Raw genomic sequence first — 15,067 nt, 5'->3', positions numbered from 1 at the left:
GATTTGCTGTTTATCTATGGGGGAATGAAACAGGGTGACATAATGCGCGTTCAAAGCAATGTCTCTCGATTCCTTACCTCTCTGAAACAGATTTTGTATCAAGAGAAAGATCAATACATTCTTGTGATGTGAGGTTTGAGTAAACAGCTGCGAAATACGCTTGTCGTGCTTTCCTTCGGCGAGGAAATCATCCAGGACCAACACGTTCTGTTGACAAGCATCAAAGTAATCCTCGTCCAAGATATCGTAGGGAATTCCTTTGACGAAGGTCAGCTGAGGCAGCTGCTCACCGAGGTCCTGATATAATGGCTGCCATAGAGTATAACACCAAACGATGCGGGTAGGTTGGGGTTGGATCAGGCCATGCCGGAGTACATGAGAGGTAAACACAGACTTTCCACAACCACTGGGTCCCACAACGAGCGCATTTGAGGGAATCAGGAACTTGAACTGTTCTCGAAGATCAGATATACAAGGTAAAATAGGCAGCCACGAGTGGACTTGCGATGGCGACGACGACGGCGGATGTGCTTGTAACGGCGGGTTGGCTTGATGCAGCGGCGGCGGTGGGTGGACTTGCGGCGGCGGCGGCGTTAGCGGGTGGGCTTGTAATGGCGAATGGACTTGCGGCGGCGGGTGGGCTTGTAACGGTGGCGGTATGCTATGTTTATTTCTCCTGTGTCGTAACATGACATCTCTCCTTGAAAACATTTTTTCACAGTCCGGACAGGTGGCAACCCCCATGGTGATCCAATACGGTGTGCGATTAGAGGGTATGAAGCTTTCTTTTGACGCTTCAAGGCAGCAAGTGCCCGTTCCACCACAGCCTTCACCTCCGACACATGTTGTATTTTCACGGGTTGGGGTGTTGTCTTCGATCCCTGTTTGGTTGTCATCGTTTTCATTTTAGGTGTTACCTGTCTCTTCTTTGTCTTCAGCGTCGACTTCTTGGCTGCTTGTGGTTTCTTTCTCTGTTGTGATTTTCTCAACGTAGTCTTCCTAAATATATCTCTAGGGTCAAGTCTAATCTCTGATGCTTTCTTCATGTTGTTCACGTCCAATCCGTTTGCTGGCGAGAGTAAAACTGTTTGTCGGGCTACACTACTGTAGAGTTTATACTGTCTTATACGTGCAGGGATTCTTGGAAGACATTCTTTTCTTCACAGCACACTTGTGAGTATGTTAAAAAAGCGATCATATTCGTATATAGTCTTCGTCATACTACACCCGTGAAGGTCCCGGGTTATAGAATGGACCTTCAGTAACCCATGCTTATCGGCGACTGACGCCGGGGATCGGTTGGTCAGTCTCGCTGACTCGGCTGACACGTGCCATCGGTTCCTAGTTGCACAGATCGCTGCTCATGCTGTTGATCACTGGATTGTCTGGTCCAAGCTCGTTTATTGACAGACCACCGTCCTAGAGCTGGAATAATGCCGAGTGTGGCGTAAAACTAAATTCACTCACTCACTGATACCAATACATCTAAAAAGTAATGTCATCATTTAAATGGTGAGTTTAAAGGCGTATTTTACCCTTACAAGGACGAGTGCATTCCACACACCCTTCCTGTTATCAAATGTGTCGCTGTTTAAAGTTCGGGCGAACATAACCCTATAGACATGTGTGCGGGCGAGTTCATTCATCAGAAATCTGTCATTTACCATGTGTTTATAAATATGAACTGCTAACCACGCTCATAGTCATGTTGCGTGTCGTGGTTAGAACCGTAATTGATCTATTGAAAGGTGTCATACATTCGTGTTCGGATATAGGTACAACATCTACACGCACATACTTTCCTACATCATTCAAATGTATTAAATACCGGATACGTTTAATAGACACCAACGAAAGAAAGGTTTAATGAGGGGGAATACCCATATATATCCTCTCTGAAATAACTCCCTTTTAAAATAACAAATGTACAACACATGTTCCCTAACGTATCATAAATATGGGACACTGGTCACACAATTTATGAATGGGAAGCTTCAGGCGAGGCTGTTATGTTAACATTAATTGTAAGGCCGGGGTATGTTGACATTGTTATGGGCGGCCGGTCGCTTAGTCTCTCTGCTATTCATTAGCTCGTTCTTGCGTGCTAAACGTAAACTGCACTGCTTGCTGATTGCGTAGTCTATCTATTTTGTCTATATTTTTTTTTTCTATACAGGTTGTCTAACGTTCATGGTGTACAACGTGTAGACCGTACAAGATGAATTTGATCCAGCTAGACGTACATTTTTTTTTTCTTACATTACCCGGCGTATATCATGTTCACACAACCCGTCTCTATGGCGGTACTTGTACTTTCAACACACACCCTGCATTCATCAAACCAGGTCGCACGCTCTAGCGAGCGCGGTCAATTTGAAACGACTACGTTAGTTGTACACTAATTGTAATTCCCACTAACGCCTGAAATAAACGAAACTATTACGACCAATAAACAATTTGAAACGACGTGGTCACGTGAGTTGTCAAGCGCGCTCAATTCAAACTGGGCTGCTTGTCTATTCAGGGCAGCACACCATACACATAGCTCTATTGAATACCCTTTACTTTTGTTTACTTACGAATTCTTTTCTGTCTTATAAACACACACCTTTCATTCCCCGCCCTTTCCCGACGCACTGTTGATGCATGAGTCATCCTATCCGATCACGTGACTTGGATCAGCCAATCACCTTCACATCCGCCTGGATCAACCGGATCAACCAAAACTACCTTCTGGCGACCCGTTCTATACTACTAGGGTGGGTTCTCGTAATTTAGTGATTGAAGAGGACAGGTGGGGAAATTCTTAGAAAAGTTGGGAAAATCGTATTTCCCCTTTTTGTATTTATGAATTTGAAGACGAATACCATGCTGTTATGGTGTGCATATCCTTTTTTCAATATTTGGAGACGACGATATATACAAGGATATTTATGTAGATTTCTAAGTGTGTAATGTGTTGCAAGACGAGCGTCCCAATATAATTCATAATCTATCTACATGCATATTTCATATGCGGAACGTAAGAGATAACTATTATTTCACACGACCAAAAATTAACCTGCGCTCGCGTGCGCGTGTGTGTGTGGAGAGCTGAAGTGGGGGCCGTAATCTCCGGGGGTCGGTCGAGGGCCATGTCTTTGGGTGGGTTGGGGAAGGGGGTTAAAGTAATAATCTGTACATGCTTCATTTATGTGTTCGGTGAATTTTTGTCATTATTATTTGTATTTTGGCCTTTGGCTTATATGGAATAAACTACTACTACTACTACTACTACTACTACTACTACTACTACTACTACCACTACTGCTGCTGCACTGTCCTTATGCATCGAGCGGCGTAGGCCGAGTAATCCTAATTGTTGATGATGAAATTCTCTGAAGATTAAATTGTCTAGTGCAATGGTATTGGGAAATATGACGTGTGATTATATGTATCTACAATTCTCGGATTTGAACAGTTACAGGTATGATAAGTGGTAACGCCACTTTGTCACTTATATTTACCTTACAAAGACTATAGCAGTGATTTGAGTGAAACACAATCAGAAGCTCCAGCTGCTCAGAGCCATTGGGAGAAAAACGGATACACCGACGTGTAGGAATAAGGACAGCTCCTTGCTGTATCCCGGACACTGTATCGTTTGGCGGGACAGTGTGATGGCCTGGGATGCCCAACAAAGAACACAGATGGTTGTCATTGTTGAAAGTCATAACACTCAGCGTTACACTGACCTCGTGTTACCTCCTGTCGTGTCACCGTTCTTGACGCACAACCCCACGATCTTGTCCCCACAGGACAATGCAAGACCTCACACAGCTCGTGTTTCTGTCCACGAACAACGTCTATGTTCGCCTTGGCCACCCATTTCACGGGACGTCACCCAAAGAACACCTTTGAGATCATCTTGACAAGTACACCATCCCAATCCTCCAATAAACAGAAAGCAGATTTCATAAGCACTGAGAGAGGAATTGAGAGCAGTATCCGATGACGTCATTAGACTCTGTTCGACGTCGTGAGCACGCCTTTACGTTTGCCCATGGCGGACAAACACAGTGTTGACGTACGAAAAGGTAGGAAGATCCTGTTGAAAAAAATAATTATAAACACTTTCAAAATTGTTGGTTTTGTTTATTAAGTTTAGAACCTTTTCACCAGCCCTAGTACTGACATTCGGGGTGGTCGTTTAGCCTAGTGGTTAAAGCGTTCGCTCGTCACGCCGAAGACCCGGGTTTGATTCCCTACATGGGTACAATGTGTGAAGCCCATTTCTGGTGTCCCCCGCCGTGATATTGCTGGAATATTGCTAGAAGCGGCGTAAAACCATACTCACTGACTCACTCGTGCTGACATTCATTAGTGACAGTAATCATGCTAATTCACACGTGGTTCTGAGTGTAATCTGTAATCGCCTATGCGCTGTGTGGGATCTGTGGTACTGACATTTGTTGTGTTTATCAGAGTTTATATCTCATCAAATGATTATACTTTCGTAATACAACATATGCGTTTTGGTTGGGTTTTTTTTAAAATGATCGATATTCTTTTTTATGATCGTCTGTTCAGATTAAACTCTATCTCCTTTTACGGGAGATTGTGATTAAGGTGGAAATATCCAAATCGATAGTATCCAACATTTTCCATGGAATCTGCAGACCGTGCAGTGATATCGCATTAGCTAAGTAACGTACAAGGACCTAACAATGTCCACCGATTTCCACTATCGCGATGACGTCTTTGTAGACCGTAATCGCTCTATGTCGGAAAATGGGGATCCGATTTCAGAATAGGATCCGAGATCGATGTGTTTTGTATCGATTTATTGGGAAAAAACTGAAAGCGCAATTGGCTCTTTAGACCGTTCCTGTTAGAGAGTAAGATTAGTGATCGATGTCAGTGTGTGTGTGTGTGTGTGTGTGTGTGTGTGTGTGTGTGTGTGTGTGTGTGTGTGTGTGTGTTGCGAGTATTGTTCATTCAAACCGCTCATCCCATAAACATATTGGCGCTCAATCTATGCCATAGCTGTTTTCAGTTTAAAAGTAGTTGCAATATAATACATTCTGATATTTAGGATAAGCTAGGTGTCGCACTGATCAAACTGTTGCAACACTGTCCGGTCAAAAAACACTTTGGAGTACTGCTGGCTGAGGGGGGGGGTAACCTTTTCTTCCAAAATATAACTTGCACCCTTTTGTTTAACATATAAGCCATCTGTATGATTGGAAATTTACGTCAACACTGACAATCTTTCACTGAATTGGACACGATTCTATTTTCACACAGCGTTTCTCGACAGTTTCCTGAATTGCGATGTAGGGTGTGTTCTCAAAGGGTATATTTTCCGATAAGAAACGTTTAAAGTTTTAGATGTATCACCGAGTTGTTTTTAATGTCATGAACTTGACAAGGCCACGATTATTTTCATTGATTTAAGAGAAACGAATCAAAGTAATGAGGTAGATAAACCTCCTGATAGAGTCTCCGTGTGGACGGCGGACTAGTTTGTGTTAAGACAGCCAGAATCAAATCGGACCTAGATGGTATGAGGTGAAATGGAGGTTGACGTTGCGTTGAAAATAATTGTACTTGTACCTGTGGCCTGTGTGTGTGTGTGTGTGTGTGTGTGTGTGTGTGTGTGTGTGTGTGTGTGTGTGTGTGTGTGTGTGTGTGTGTGTGTGTGTGTGTGTGTGTGTGTGTGTGTGTGTTGTCTGTGTCTGTGTCTGTGACTGCTTGTACTAGTCCTGACCTAATCCTGGTTATATAGAACAAGCCCACTGAGATACCATGCCACAATTTACATGGATACCCCACTCAGACACAGCGTGTGCCGCATGATGACGCGCATGTATAGCATACACATATATTCCCCTTCTCTCTCTGCATTTGGGCAGTTGTTAAGTGGACATTGTGCATCCCAAATTCTTAATTTAATGTAATTAATTATGCATTACATTCAATGATATAAATGATTTCATTGGATTTATCAAAAAGGACAAGATCAGGTTTGTTGGCCTGGATATGTCTGAGGCTGTAAACGGGCCTATTTCAAAGGATTTTGTATTTATCATTTTCCATGACGCCCTCTACATATTCCGGGTCGTACCATGGGTGGACCTCGGTGTCAAAACCACAAGCATGGCGAAGACGGTAATAAAATGATCGAGCCACCCCATCATGTCGCTTAAGATACTCTGCCTGTGCCAAAGCTGGGCATCCACTCACAATGTGTTGGACAGTCTCATTAAATTCATTACATAATCTACATATCATATTCACATTTTGATGCAAAATCACACATTGACGGTTTTGAGTTTCGGAAGCCTTCTGTTTCACTTTTCAGGCCAGACGACTTCATCCAAGTGAAGGACTCTGCAGGATTGCTGATCTCCTCAACACACTGCATATAAACTCGTTCAGATAGCCTCTCCTTTAAAAACAGGGCCCACTTGATATGGCACTTCGCTTTGTTGACACTCATTTCTGTACATTCCAGCAGTTCAGAATCATCAACAAAATCAACACCGACATTGAGATTATGTCCCACATCCTTGGCTCGTTTAAGAAAACTGTGGAATGCCTTGTTTTCATCATGAGTCTTGACATGCTTCACAAGAGGATCATCAGACAAATAAATGTGTGCAAAAGTTCACAAAACAATTCTATCATGAAGAGCCTCCACATTAATCGAACTGAGCCCTCCCATCATAATTGGTAAATATATGCTATTGAGGGAAGAGCGAGGGTGGTGGGATCTATTATTTACGAGATTTTAATACTGTCCGCAGGCTTCTGGGACGGCTCGTCCTGGAATCAGATGGTGAAATGGTGTTTACCATCGCTTTCAAGATTATTGGTCCCATACAGCTGCGTACATGTTGGGGAGAGGAAGAGGGAAGCTGGAAAGGACGAATCTCTGAGTCTTTGTCATACGGCGTTCGTCTGACTTCTTAAACAGCGTATTACCCCTTAGTTTAACGTCGATCAGTGTCCAGTATTAATTATTACAATAGTCATAGTTGTATTCATCATCACCGTCGACCCTTTAGGGATACATCATAGTCATCTCCATCACTGACAACAGCATACCCTTGCCTGCTGGAATTGACGCTTATTGTCTCGAGTCTCAGATTTGACCCGATTTTTATCCTTGGTGTATAAATACATTCACGTGCTCATGGCTTCCACCGACATTGTGAACAGTGCTCGTGGCTTCCATGGTCATTTTGATCAGCGCCATTTAGAGCGTCCTCCTAACATAAAGCTGGCACGCCGAGATATAATTTGAGATTGAGATAGACTAGATGTTAGTCTAAACATTATGCAAACCCTCTTGCTGGGAAATTAAATCGGAATTTTCGCAGCAGTACCTACTGTAGCATAATTCCAATTTTAACAATTTTGACAGAATATTATCCTGTTGAAAGTTCGATTTCCAAATTAATCACTTACATTCTCTTACATGACCATGACTCTGCCACGGCCCTGTTTTCACTAAGAGTGGATGAGTGTGTTGGGTTTGAGGCCGCTTTGAACATTATTATAGCCATATCGCGATCGTCAGCTTTTTGTTAGAAGACAACACTAAGTGATGCAGGTTTAAGACGTTTACCACTTTGGTGAAACACGCGGCGTGACAAACCTGGAAACATGATCGGGTACCACCGGGATTCGAACCCACGGTCATTGGTTTCTGGCGTGCTAAGGGACGCATGTCTACACAGCGATTTGTGACGCCTTAGACGACTGACCACCCGTGCCCCTCTTTCACTGAGAATGCCAGTAATACATGTATGATGTCTAAGCCGACAGATACCGCTCTACCAGATATAACCAACATGACTTTAAGCGGACTGTAAGTTTCTATCGGTTGTATAATTTCCGTTACTAAAGAACGTGTCAGCTTATATTACTCCAATGAAACACCCTTTTGGCACGTGGTGATAAATTTTACCACTTTCAACTTCTAGTTATTTGTTTCGGAAATAGAGGGACATAGAACTATCTTAACATGTTGGTCGTAGCCCTCACACCTGTCGGGTGAAACACGCGTTGTCCATTTCATCCTATCTTCATGACTTGATGAGTGCAGAGGCGACTTATGTGATGTCTATAGCTGTCAACTCTTAAACTGACAACGATAAGACGGATGGCAGTGTATTTGATTCACGTGTTGTACGTCAGAAATGGTTGAGTCATCTACAGTGGAAGGTGGGATTGTTGTGATGATGTACTGTTATTGCTCGTCAGTGAACATTTACTGTTATATGGGACTTGAAATGTACATCTGGGATGAAGTGGTCTCTTTCATGTGAGTTAAGAGATGATCTTATTGTGTTTTAAATTTAGAGGTTTCGAAAGTAGACTGAAGGGGTTTGTGTCTATGTATTTTGTTTGTTTGCTTGTTTGTTGTTTTCCAGGCGCCCTCAAGAATATTTCAGCCATATGACGAAGGTCTGTTAATAATTGAGTTTGGACGAGACAATCCAGTGATTGACATCATAAGCATTGATCTACGCAATTGGGATACCATGACATGCATCAACCAAGTCAACGAGCCTGACTACCTGATCCCGTTAGTCGCCTCTTACGACAAGCATAGTCACCTTAACGGCAAGCATGGGTTGCTGAAGACCTATTCTACCCCAGACCTTCACGGGTTGTGTCAGTTTGTGACCACTCAGACAAAGTAACGAAATAAATTATGTGGCAATAGTGGAATTCGAAGTTATGAAAGATTGTACTTGTTTGTTTCTTGTTTTACGCCACAACCAGCAATACTCGGCGATATGTCGACGGTCTGTAAATAATAGTCTGCAAGAGACAATCCAGTGATTGACGAGCATCGATTCACACAATTGGGATACGGAGACATGCATCAACTAAGTCAGCGACCCTAACCACCCTATCTTTTAGTCGCCTCTTACGACAAGAATCGTTCCTGAAGACCAATTCTAACAGTGATACCGTGATATAACTGTAATAAGGTTCTGAAGAGTGTTAACCCCAACCACACACTCATCATGGAATGGTGGACAACGCATTTCCTGAGTGCTTAATTAGCCTAATCTTGTCAAGGCTGTTAGGCTCGGGCAGTAACGGCGCGAGTGTCCCTTAAGCAGTGGGAAATAGTTATTTTTCTTTCTTTGTGATGTATTATAGTTTTTGTTGTGTAATGCCGGAAGAACATACATGAATATGGCGCAACGCCTTTTTTATAATTGGGCAGAAACAAAAGACCAGTGAATTAATTGGGTCATCAATGAATGTTAAAGGCGATATAGGGACGTGAAACTGGAGCTTCGCTGAAAAGGGCTTCATAAAGTAGGATATTACCAGTGCTCGGCTATTATTGAACTTTACATATTGCGGGGAGAAAGTAATGTTTTTTCCTTTATTGGAATGTGTAACTCTAGACTAGAAGAAACAGGGTTCAGTTATTATTTTGACATTTCTTAATTTTTTTCGAAATAGTTTTCATTTCCTCTGCGGAAATTATGAAACGAGTTCGCCTTGTGCGTTGAGTGATAGTGTTTTGCTCCGATTATCAAACAAAACAATATGGACGATGTGCAAATCGAAATAATACTATGCCAACTCGATATTCATGTTTGTGAAAGTGTTTAAATACACTGCGTTTAATGATGTACCATAGTTGCATGATCCAATCCAGTCTATAGTCTCTACAAATTATAAAAATGGTCACTCACTGATTGTTTTATCAATGATATAATTGATCGCTTGATTTTATTAATGATGAACGTACGTGTATCTACTTTGTGTCTGTGTGACTGCGTATGTGCCGCACGTGTGTCTGTTTCTCTGTGTGCGTGTATTCATACATTCTCATCCCAGAGACAAAAATGGGAGGAACAAAATATCACAATATACCACCAGTTAAATACGACACTCTTATTGGGATAGAGACGGTAAAACATATTAAATTTACCTGAATAGAAAGGAAATTGGTGCGTGTCCGTCATGTTATCCCCTGTCTCTGCGTCATTGAAGACACACCAGGATGAAGAAACGTTTACATCGAAACACCATCCCTCACCCAGCATGGCCTTATTGATCTGCAGTCTGGATTTTTAAAGCAATGTATTCTCATTTAAACCACCAACGTGGTGTCTAGCAGTTACGTTCACTGACAGAATCCACTGCGTTATATTGTTAATGCTATTTATCTGAGCCGACATGAGAATCCTTCGTCTAAGAGTTGACGTTAGGTAACAGGCACTGTTTCCTTTTATTAAGCAAATGACTTCAATTTGATTTTCAAACGCAGCCGCCGTGAACAAATTTTGAGATTGACATCACAGCATAATGCGAAGATAAATGAGTGAAGGTGTCGTTATTGAGGCAGAGTGTTTTCACAACGAAACCCTCTTACCCTTCCACCGGAAAGTGCCAATTATGGTTCTCGTTTAACGGGATTAACGTGACTATTTATTACATGCAGGGGGTAAACATACCCTACGCAACGATGTCACGTTAGTTTTAGTTAGATCAACTAAACTGCCAGGCAAATTGTTTGATGGTGGCTTAAATTGAAACAAACAGGAAATGGTTACTCGATGGTAATGTATTTGCTGTGGGCATTATAGTTTTGCTTTCAACCTTAAGTATGCTTTATTTTAGGAACTCTATTCAGCATAGTTTCGCACCCGTCACAAACACATGCACATCACAAATCACATTTCAAAATAGGATGTTAGACTGATGTGTCCTGTATCGATTTATTGGAAAAACGTTGAGTTCAATTAATTCTTAAGTGTTATGCGATCAGTGCTTGTGTTTGCTTTTTTTTAATGTTATTATGATTATGATTATGATTATGATTATTATTATTATTTTCCAGATTTTGGGACGGCTCGTCCTGGAGATCAGGTGGTGAAATGGTGTTTACCATCGCCCACAAGTATTGGTCTTATACAGCTGCGTACATGTCAGGGAGAGGAAGAGGGAAGCTGGAAAGGGCGAATCTGTGAGTCCTTGTCATATGGCGTTCGTCTGACTTCTTAAACAGCGTATTACCCCTTAGTTTAACGTCGATCAGTGTCCAGTATTAATTATTACAATAGTCATCATTGTATTCATCATCACCGTCGACCCTTTAGGGGTACATCCTAGTCATCTCCGTCACTGGCAACAGCATCCCCTTGCCTGCTGGAACTGACGCTTATTGTCTCGAGTCTCAGATTTGACCCGTTATTTATCCTTGGTGTATAAAAACTTCACGTGCTCATGGCTTCCAAGTTAACAGCCAGTATGAACGCCATTTAGAGCGTCCTTCTAACATAAAGCTGGCACGCCGAGACATAATTTGAGATTGAGATAGACTAGATGTTAGTCTAAACATTATGCAAACCCTCTTGCTGGGAAATGAAATCGGAATTTTCGCAGCAGTACCTACTGTAGCATAGTTCCTACTGGACAATTTTGTCAGAATATTATCCTGGTGAAAGTTCGGTTTGCCAAATTAAACACTTACATTCTCTTACATGACCATGACTCTGCCACGGCCCTGTTTTCACCAAGAGTGGGTGAGTGTGTTGGGTTTGACGCCGCTTTGAACAGTATTATCTATTAGTCATATCGCAATGTGTCAGCTTTTTGTGAGAAGACAACACTAAGTGATTCAGGTTTTAGACGTTTACCACTTTGGTTGGTTGGTTTGGTTGGTTTGTTGTTTAACGCCGCACTCAGCAATATTCCAGCTATATGACGGCGGTCTGTAAATAATCGAGTCTGGACCAGACAATCCAGCGATTAATATCATGAGCAAAGATCCATGCAATTGGGGTTACCACTTTGATGAAACACACGAGGCGTGACAAACCTGGAAACATGATCGGGTATCACCGGGATTCGAACCCACGGTCATTGGTTTCTGGCGTGCCAAGGGACGCAAGTCTACACAGCTAAAATAGGATGTAAACCCCAAATGGCTACAGGTCTAAACGTTTACCACATTGGTAAAACCCCCGAGGGGGACAAACCTCGACACATAATCGGGTACCACTGGGATGCGAACCCATGCTTATAGGTTTCTGGCGTGCTAAGGGACGCAAGTCTACACAGCGATTTGTGACGCCTTAAACGACTGGGCCATCCGTGCCCACCTTTCACTGAGAATGCCAGTAATACATGTATGATGTCTAAGCCGACAGATACCACTCTACCAGACATAACCAACATGACGTTAAGCGGACTGTAAGATTCTATCGGTTGTATAATTTCCGTTACTCAAGAACGTGTCAGCTTGTATTACTCCAATAAAACACCCTTTTGGCACGTGATGATAACATTTACCACTTTCAACTTCTAGTTATTTGTTTCGGAAATAAAAGGACATAGAATTATCTTAACATGTTGGTCGTTACCCTCACACCTGTTGGGTGAAACACGCGTCGTCCATTTCATCCTATCTTCATGACTTGATGAGTGCAGGGGCGACTTATGTGATGTCTATAGCTGTCAACTCTTAAACTAACAACGATAAGACGGATGGCGGTGTATTTGATTCACGTGTTTTACGTCAGAAATGGTTGAGTTATCTCCAGGGGAAGGTGGGATTATTGTGATGATGTACTGTTATTGTTCTTCAGTGAACATTTACTGTTATATGGGACTTGAAATGTACATCTGGGATGAAGTGGTCTCTTTCATGTGAGTTAAGAGATGATCTTATTGTGTTTTAAATTTAGAGGTTTCGAAAGTAGACTGAAGGGGTTTGTGTCTATGTATTTTGTTTGTTTGTTTATTTGCTGTTTAACGCCTCACTCAGCAATATTCCAGCTATTTGACGACTGTCTGGACCAGACAATCCAGTGATTGACATCATGAGCATTGATCTACGCAATTGGGTTACCATGACATGCATCAACCAAGTAAGCGAGCTTGACTACCTGATCCCGTTAGTCGCCTCTTCCGACAAGCATAGTCACCTTTACGGCAAGCATGGGTTGCTGAAGACCAATTCTACCCCAGACCTTTACGGGTTGTGTCAGTTTGTGACCACTCAGACAAAGTAACGAAATAAATTATGTGGCAATAGTGGAATTCTAAGTTATGAAAGATTGTACTTGTTTGTTTCTTGTTTTACGCCACAACCAGCAATACTCAGCGATATGACGACGGTCTGTAAATAATAGTCTGCACGAGACAATCCAGTGATTGACGAGCATCGATTCTCACAATTGGGATACGGAGACATGCATCAACCAAGTCAGCGATCCTGACCACTCTATCTTTTAGTCGCCTCTTATGACAAGAATGGTTGCCGAAGACCAATTCTAACAGTGATACCGTGATATAACTGTTATAAGGTTCTGAACAGTGTTAACCCCAACCACACACTCATCATGGAATGGTGGACAACGCATTTCTTAAGTCCTTAATTAGCCTGATAGTGTCAAGGCTGTTAGGCTCGGGCAGTAACGGCGCTTGTGTCCCTTCAGCAGTGGAAAATAGTTATTTTCTGTGTGATGTATAGTTTTTGTTGTGTAATGCCGGAAGAACATACGTGAATATGGCGCAACGCCTTTTTATAATTGGGCTGAAACAAAAGACCAGTGAATTAATTGGGTCATCAGTGTGTGTTAAAGGCGATATAGGGACATGAAACTAGAGCTTCGCTGGCAAGGGCTTCATAAAGTAGGATATTACCAGTGCTCGGCTATTATTGAACTTTACTTATTGCGTGGAGAAAGTAATGTTTTTTTCCTTTATTGGAATGTATAACTCTAGACTAGAAGAAAAAGGGTTCAGTTATTATTTTGACATTTCTTAATTTTTTTCGAAATAGTTTTCATTTCCTCTGCGGAAATTATGAAACGAGTTCGCCTTGTGCGTTGAGTGATAGAGTTTTGCTTAGATTGTCAAACAAAACAATATGGACGATGTGCAAATCGAAATAATATCTTGCCAACTCGATATTCATGTTTGTGAAAGTGTTTAAATACACTGCGTTTAATGAAGTACCATAGTTGCACGATCCAATCCAGTCTATAGTCTCTACAAATTATAAAAATGGTCATTCACTGATTGTTAGATCAATGATATAATTGATCGCTTGATTTTATTAATGATGAACGTACGTGTATCTACTTTGTGTCTGTGTGACTGCGTATGTGCCGCACGTGTGTCTGTTTCTTTGTGTGCGTGTATTCATAAATTCTCATCCCAGAGACAAAAATGGGAGGAACAAAATATCACAATATACCACCAGTTAAATACGACACTCTTATTGGGATAGAGACGGTAAAACATATTAGATTTACCTGAATAGAAAGGAAATGGGTGCGTGTCCGTCATGTTATCCCCTGTCTCTGCGTCATTGAAGACACACCAGGATGAAGAAACATTTACATCGAAACACCATCCCTCACCCAGCATGGCCTTATTGATCTGCAGTCTGGATTTTTAAAGCAATGTATTCTCATTTAAACCACCAACGTGGTGTCTAGCACTTACGTTCACTGACAGAATCCACTGCATTATATTGTTAATGCTATTTATCTGAGCCGACATGAGAATCCTTCGTCTAAGTGTTGACGACAGGTAACAGGCACTGTTTCCTTGTATTAAGCAAATGACTTCAATTTGATTTTCAAACGCAGCCGCCGTGAACGAATTGTGAGATTGACATCATAGTATAATGCGAAGATAAATGAGTGAAGGTGTGGTTATTGAGGCAGAGTGTTTTCACAACAAAACCCTCTTACCCTTCCACCGGAATGTGCCAATTATGGTTCTCGTTTAACGGGATTAACGTGACTATTTATTACATGCAGGGGGTAAACATACCCTACACAACGATGTCACGTATTGAAACAAACAGGAAATGGTTACTCGATGGTAATGTATTTGCTGTGGGCATTATAGTTTTGCTTTCAACCTTAAGTATGCTATGTTTTGGCAACTCTATTCAGCATAGTTTCGCACCTGTCACAAACTCATGCACATCACAAATCACATTTCAAAATAGGATGTTAGACCGATGTGTCCTGTATCGATTTATTGGAAAAACGTTGAGTTCAATTAATTCTTAAGTGTTATGGGA

This window comes from Haliotis rufescens, unplaced genomic scaffold, assembly GCF_023055435.1.
Source record: "Haliotis rufescens isolate VD_foot unplaced genomic scaffold, xgHalRufe1.0.p SCAF_10, whole genome shotgun sequence".
Lineage (NCBI taxonomy): Eukaryota > Metazoa > Mollusca > Gastropoda > Lepetellida > Haliotidae > Haliotis > Haliotis rufescens.
This window is presented reverse-complemented; position numbering follows the sequence as displayed.